We start from the raw sequence: 7,179 nt of genomic DNA on the forward strand, positions 1-7,179 counted from the left end.
GACCAACATCCTGCATTCATATAGCGATTTTTCAATCTTTGCGATCACTCAAAGCACTTTACGTTGACTGCTGGGGATCGAACCACCGACCCTCCGACCACCTCCTGAGCCACAGCTATGTTTGATTGAGGTTCTATTTGAGTGTATTGGCATGGACCTCTTATACGCACATGGATATCGCCTTGTGTTAGCCCTGGTGGAACACAATATCCTGCAGTACCCCAGCACAATATCTCTGTAAAGAGTGTTTCGCAAGCACTGTTTCTGGCAATCTCCCGAGTTGGCATCCCGTGAGAGATCCTAACTGACCAAGGCACCTCGTTTATGTCACGCACACTACAGGAACTGTACGGATTATTGTCAATTGCTGGGATTATCAGCCTCAGACTGATTGATTTGTCGAGCATCTAAACAAAACCTTAAAGTCCATAATCCGTAAATGTGTGCACCAAGACGAATGCAATTGGGATAGGTGGCTAGGTCCTTTGTTGTTTGAAGGAGGTACATCAGGCCTCCAAGCGATTTTTTTCATTTGAATTGCTGTTTTGCAGGAAACCACGTAAGGTTCTGGACCTAGTTAAAGACAGCTGAGAGGAAGGTCCTATCCCATGGTATGTGGAGGTGGGCATGTAGCTGCAGGATTGAAAGAGAGGTGGGGATGGATAATGAAAGCAGAGCCAGGTGAGCTGATTAACACAGCTGGTGCCTTTTGGCTAATCTACATTCGATGCAGTACCGTGCTGGACCTCGTATCACTGACACACAAAGGAGAAGTTAATGACCGGTAGTCGGGGCTGTTGGTTTTGTTGAACTGTGATTTATGGAGCAACTGGGCCTGGTACGCCAGAGCAGCCAGGCACCCAGTGGCACACGGTCTGAAGTAGTGAATTTGTGTTGAAAGTGTGTAAGCAGCTATAAAAATAAAAGTGTTATTGTCAGCAATGGTCGTGTCAGTGCGTGTCCTGGGGGAACTCACGGTAGCAGCATTCCTGCTAAAGCTAATTACAATTTTGCAGGAAATCGTGTTTTTGTCAGACATAATTTTTTCTTATCATACATACATAATATATATATATATACACACACACACACGTATATATGTGTATATGTACGCGCACGCACGTGTATATATGTACGCGCACGCACGTATACATGTGTATATATGTACGCACACGCATATATGTACGCGCACGCATGTGTATATATGTACACGCACGTATATGTGTATGTACGCGCACATATATACGTATGCGCACGTATATACATATATATGTACGCGCACGTATATATGTACGTGCACGCATATGTGTAAATATGTACGCGCACGCATATATATGTAAGCGCACGTATATATGTATACATGTACGCGCACGTATATATGTATATACACACACACACACACACACAGATTCTAGACCACTTCTATGTGGCATATACTATTGACCTGCTATCTCACCCTAGAGATCCTCTGTCCCCCCTTGTCTATGGTAAGGATGGTGTAGTGGAAGAGGTTAACAACAGTCCATAGCTGTAGGATTGATAATCTACCCACTGAGTTTTAAGCGTGTGATATCGGAGCACTGTCTCAGGCACTTCATATAATCACGTCAGAAACCAAATAGGAAAAAATAAGTTTATTAGATGTCCAAGCAGCAGTATGTCCAAAGAAATGTTAAAAAGTTTAAACAACACTTACCATACGGAGCAGTATGTTACCCTGTCACATGTGCAACAAGGGAAGGACCCAAACGCAGGACACAAACTTGGAGCAATAGGTAGGAGGTTTATTGAAGGGATTTCCAGGGAAAGGGGACGGAGGACGGAGAACATCCGGCTCGTGGAGGCAGAGGGTGAAGTGGGTAGCAGGTAGCAGGCAGGCGGGTGGACAGGAAGACAGGGATCCTGTTGCACAAAAACCAGTAAGAGTTAATACTAAAAAACACACAAGCAAATGTACTTGAATCCACAATTCAAGCAGCCAGAGGCGCAAACTACCACTGTAGCTGAGTAGACGATCTAGCGACGAGTAGCTGAAGACTGTGGTTGATATACTGCTGGGTTGATGAGTTAATGGATGGCAGGAGTGAGGCTTGGAGCAGGTGAGTTGACTGAACTGCAATCAAGGGAGAGTGAGGGGGGCGACACGCCCACAACACAGACACATACACAGAGAGAGAAACAAGCAGGCGACCCAGGGAAAACACAAGGAATGACAGGAGGCGTGGCCATGACATATCCTGAACCTGACCAGAGGTCAGAGGTCAGCTTGTGCTCTGAGAAGATCTGTCCCCCTGCCTGGACACATCCATTGTCAAGTCAAATTGGAGCTTTCCAGATAGTAATAGGATAATGACAATGGCTTGGTGAACTGATGTTGTACATGTTTGCAGAACGGCTTGTTTACTTTCTTATATATGGTTTGTGGTGTGAGTGCATTTGTAAATTAATTAAGATTCTAACGCTTGATGAAATAGAAATATTTGGAAATTCTCTTTTCTGTTTTTCTTCTATTCAAAAGGTTTTCCACCTAAATACATAAGCCTCAATTGCTAAGTGCCTTATCTGATTGATTTGTAAAAAATGGGGCTCAAACTTAATTTTCCCTGGTTGGCCTCCAAAGAAGGTCCACCTCATACAAACAAGGATAAAGGAGGATGCTGAACGACCAACACCGCCAGCAGTGACCTCAAATTATGCCACGCCAGCCATCAAGTTGCAACCGACGGCCCTTCCCAAATTCACTGGGAATAAACAGGACTTCTACAGGTGGAAAAAGGAATGGGAAGCACTCCAGAGGAGCCAACCGATTCAAGAGAGGTGAAGATGGTTCAATTAGTGGATAGTCTTGATGACAAAATCACAAGAGACCTTCACCTCACAACCTACAGGACTGTCTCAGAAAATTAGAATATTGTGATAAAGTTCTTTATTTTCTGTAATGCAATTAAAAAAACAAAAATGTCATGCATTCTGGATACTGAAATATTGCAAGCCTTTTATTATTTTAATATTGCTGATTATGGCTTACAGCTTAAGAAAACTCAAAAATCCTATCTCAAAAAATTAGAATAGTTCCTCAGACCAAGTAAAAAAAAAGATTTATAACAGCAAAACAAAATCAAACATTTGAAAATGTCCATTAATGCACTCAGTACTTGGTTGGGAATCCTTTTGCACGGATTACTGCATCAATGCGGCGTGGCATGGAGGCAATCAGCCTGTGGCATTGCTGAGGTGTTATGGATGCCCAGGATGCTTCAATAGCGGCCTTTAGCTCATTAGCATTGTTGGGTCTGGTGTCTTTCAGCTTCTTCTTCACAATACCCCACATATTCTCTATGGGGTTCAGGTCAGGGGAATTGGCAGGCCAATCGAGGACAGTAATGCCATGGTCAGTACACCAGTTACTGGTGGTTTTGGCACTGTGGGCAGGTGCCAGATCATGCTGGAAAATGAATTCCTCATCTCCATAGAGCTTTTCAGCAGACGGAAGCATGTAGTGCTCTAAAATCTCTTGGTACACAGCTGCATTTACTCTGGGCTTGATGAAACACAGTGGACCAACACCAGCAGCTGACATGGCTCCCCAAACCATCGCTGACTGTGGGAACTTCACACTGGATTTCAAGCAACTTGGATTTTGCTCCTCTCCAGCCTTTCTCCAGACTCTGGCACCTTGACTTCCAAATGAAATACAAAACTTGCTTTCGTCTGAAAAGAGGACTTTGGACCACTCTGCAACTGTCCAGTGCTTCTTTTCCATAGCCCAAGTCAGACGCTTCTTCCGTTGTCTTGAGTTCAGAAGTGGCTTGACCATGGGAATACGGCTATTGTAGCCCATTTCCCGGACACGTCTGTGAACAGTGGCTTTTGATACCTGGACTCCAGCTTCAGTCCACTGTCTTTGAAGCTCCCCCAAATTCTGGAAGCGACTCTTCTTCACAATGCTGTTAAGGCTGCGGTCATCTCTTTTGGTTGTGCAGCGTTTCCTGCCACATTTCCCCCTTCCAACAGACGTTTTGTGGATGTGCTTTGAAACTGCACTCTGTGAACAGCTTGCTCTTTGAGAAATTCCTTTTTGTGTCTTACCCTCCTGATGGAGGGTGTCAATGATGGTCCTCTGGACAGCAGTCAGATCAGCAGTCTTCCCCATACTTGTGATTTAGTTTACTGAACCAAGCTGAGTGTTTTTCAAGGCTCAGGAAACCCTTGCAGGTGTTTCGAGTTAATTAGACGATTCAAGTGATTCGTTGAACACCCTACTAGTATACTTTTTCATGATATTCTAATATTTAGAGATAGGATATTTGAGTTTTCTTAAGCTGTATGCCATAATCAGCAATATTAAAATAATAAAAGGCTTGCAATATTTAAGTTGATTTGTAATGAATCCAGAATGTATGACATTTTTGTTTTTTTTAATTGCATTACAGAAAATAAAGAACTTTATCACAATATTCTAATTTTCTGAGACAGTCCTGTATAACACTGCAGATGACATTTTCCGTGTCATGGAGAACCGCCACAGAAATCAAATTACTATCACTATTGAAATAGTGGAGGAGATATAGCGAATGCCAGCTGTCAGAAGTCATCAGCCACGGAAAACGGTGGAATTAATTCAAGCTGTGGAGAAGGCACTTCAAGACTTGATTGACCTTCGGGACATGGGTGCTATCATGAATCCACTCAAATCAATTGAAAATAAACTTCCTGAAACTCTCAAGAAGGAGTGGCTTGTCTATGTCGCTGACAGGAAAGATACTGTGGCAGTAGATAATCGGTTTGACGGTCTCTTGGTTTTTCTCTAAGGGCAAGAAAGCATATATGAGCAGCTTGAGCAACTGAGGGATGAAGAGTAGAAAAGAACCCAGGACGGAGCCAAGATACGCCTGAACCAGGTCTACCAAGTCAGATGATAACACAGGATGTGTAGTCCGTGGTGATGGCAAGCACAAAAATAAGATCTATTTTTGCAAACAGTTTTGTGCACTGAAGCTAGAAAAAGGTGAAGGCATGTAAAAGGTGCCTCGAGGTTCACAATAACAGTTCATACTGCAAATCTGCCTTTCTGTGTAGGAACCAACACTGCAAGGTCGAGTATACTCCTGAGCATTAATACTGTCTGTGCCCAAATGCTGAGACAAAGAAAATATTTGGTCCAGAAGAGGAGAAAGGCCGGAGGAAATACACAGAGGATCATGAGGAGTTTTTAGGAAACTTTCACTAGAATTGGCAAAACAATGTCCAGATGTCTTTTCAAATTCTGCAACAGTGGTGGAAAGATCATTGAAGCCTTCTGGTGGAAAGTGGCTTGCGAGAACTACCAGTGGTTATGATGCATCTCGAGGTCACAGCCAATGCTGGACAAAGAATTGGAATATTAATTGACCTGGCCTCAGACACCAATTACATAATCCACAAGGCTGCAAGCAGACTGAACCTCAGAAATGAAGAAACCACACTCGTCGTCCATGGTGTTGGAGGGATGAAGGTTCGTGTGGTGTGGAGACCTCCTGAAGATCCGAGGAAACACCCCCAAGGGCACTCTCAAACTGCACCAATTGGTTTGTTATGGGCTGGACAACATTGCAAATGTCCACAAACATGTAACTCCCCGTCAACTGCAGAAATTATTTCCAGACATTCCACTTGATGAATTTAGGAGACCCAGAGAAATACATTTGCTCATAAGCCATAGAGAAGGTCAGTTAGCACCTCAGAAAATTAAAGCTGTTGGAGACCTTGTGTTGTGGACGAACCACTAGGAAAGACTGTCGGGGGAACACATCCTGAGCTCTTTGAGGAACTTACTGTGTCAGCCCACATGTCCAAGACACATTTTGCAAGGTCAATGAGAGTGGCGGCTGTGAAGTATGAGAAACTCTCTCAAGCAAGGTTTCAAGCTCAAGCCTTGGGTCTTTTCTGGGCAAAGTGGGAGGCAGAAGTGCAACGGCAAGCTGCATAAGACAAAAACTGAGACATTGGTCTTGCCAAACCAAATGAGCGATGAGGATGATAAGGCCCTTGGCCTAGGATACATACTAGCAGAGGACAAGCTCCATGTCATGATTTCAATCATGGCCAAGACCTTCTACAAGAGCAAATCAGTGATGAGATGCCAAACCCCCTGACACGAAGAGAGCTGCTCAGCCAAGTATCAGGGCTATATGACCCAGTCGGCCTGGTAACGCCTGCTAAGCAGAAGGGAGCTATTCTAGTATGAAGGGCCTTCCAAGAGGCAAAGAGCGAGAGTTGTCCAGTCAAAGACACATGGGACATAGCACTCTCAGATGGCCTTAGGGAGAGTGCAATTAAGCTCTTTGAAGAATACATCCAGCTTGACAAAGTCAAGTTTACCAGGGCACTTACTCCCTCAAGCTTCAGTGATAAACCCTGGGCAATCACATTCTCTGATGGAAGCGAGCAAGCCTATGGAGCCGTGATGTACTTGAGATGGAACTCGGACCAGGGCTCTAACGTAAGGTCAATGCGAGATATGTTGAGCAATGTTTGCCTCACCCCTGAAAAAGTACTATGAGCTGCACAGCCAAATCCAAGCTGAGAGGTGGTTTCATTTTGTTGATAGCCAAACAGTCCTTGGTGCAGTACAGCGAGAACGCAATGGCTATCAGACATTCTTTGCAAATTGGATCGGAGAGATTCAAAACGGCACAAGGATTCAGGACTGGTGTTGGATTCCTGATCCACAAAACATTTCTGATGTTATCACCAGAGGAGCCAACCCTCTAGTTCTTTATGAAGACTCAGAGTGGCAGAATGGACCACAGTTTTTGAGTTTACCTTTAACCTCTTACGGTGAAATACCTACAAACGACATACCCAATTATAAGCTGCTCTTCAACCATTTGCACCAGATGCATGATTTTGGTCTCATTCAAAAGATAACTCTCTTCTTGTTCTTGCAAAACAGTGAAGAATCACAGGATAGTGGTCTGAATATACTGAATTTGAAGAAAATACAATTTGTTTTGTTGAAAAAGATGCCTGAAGATGGGTATAGCTGGTAGGTGAGAGCTGGAAAACACAATAGGAACATAGCATCAAGTATTACCAAGTTTAAATTAAAATTTTAGAGCAAAGGCACAAAAGCTTAACTATTAGACTTGTTTTTCTAAGAGTAACACCAGGCAATCACAAGCTTTGCATTTGGAGATA

This window comes from Cottoperca gobio, chromosome 22, assembly GCF_900634415.1.
Source record: "Cottoperca gobio chromosome 22, fCotGob3.1, whole genome shotgun sequence".
NCBI classification, from domain to species: domain Eukaryota; kingdom Metazoa; phylum Chordata; class Actinopteri; order Perciformes; family Bovichtidae; genus Cottoperca; species Cottoperca gobio.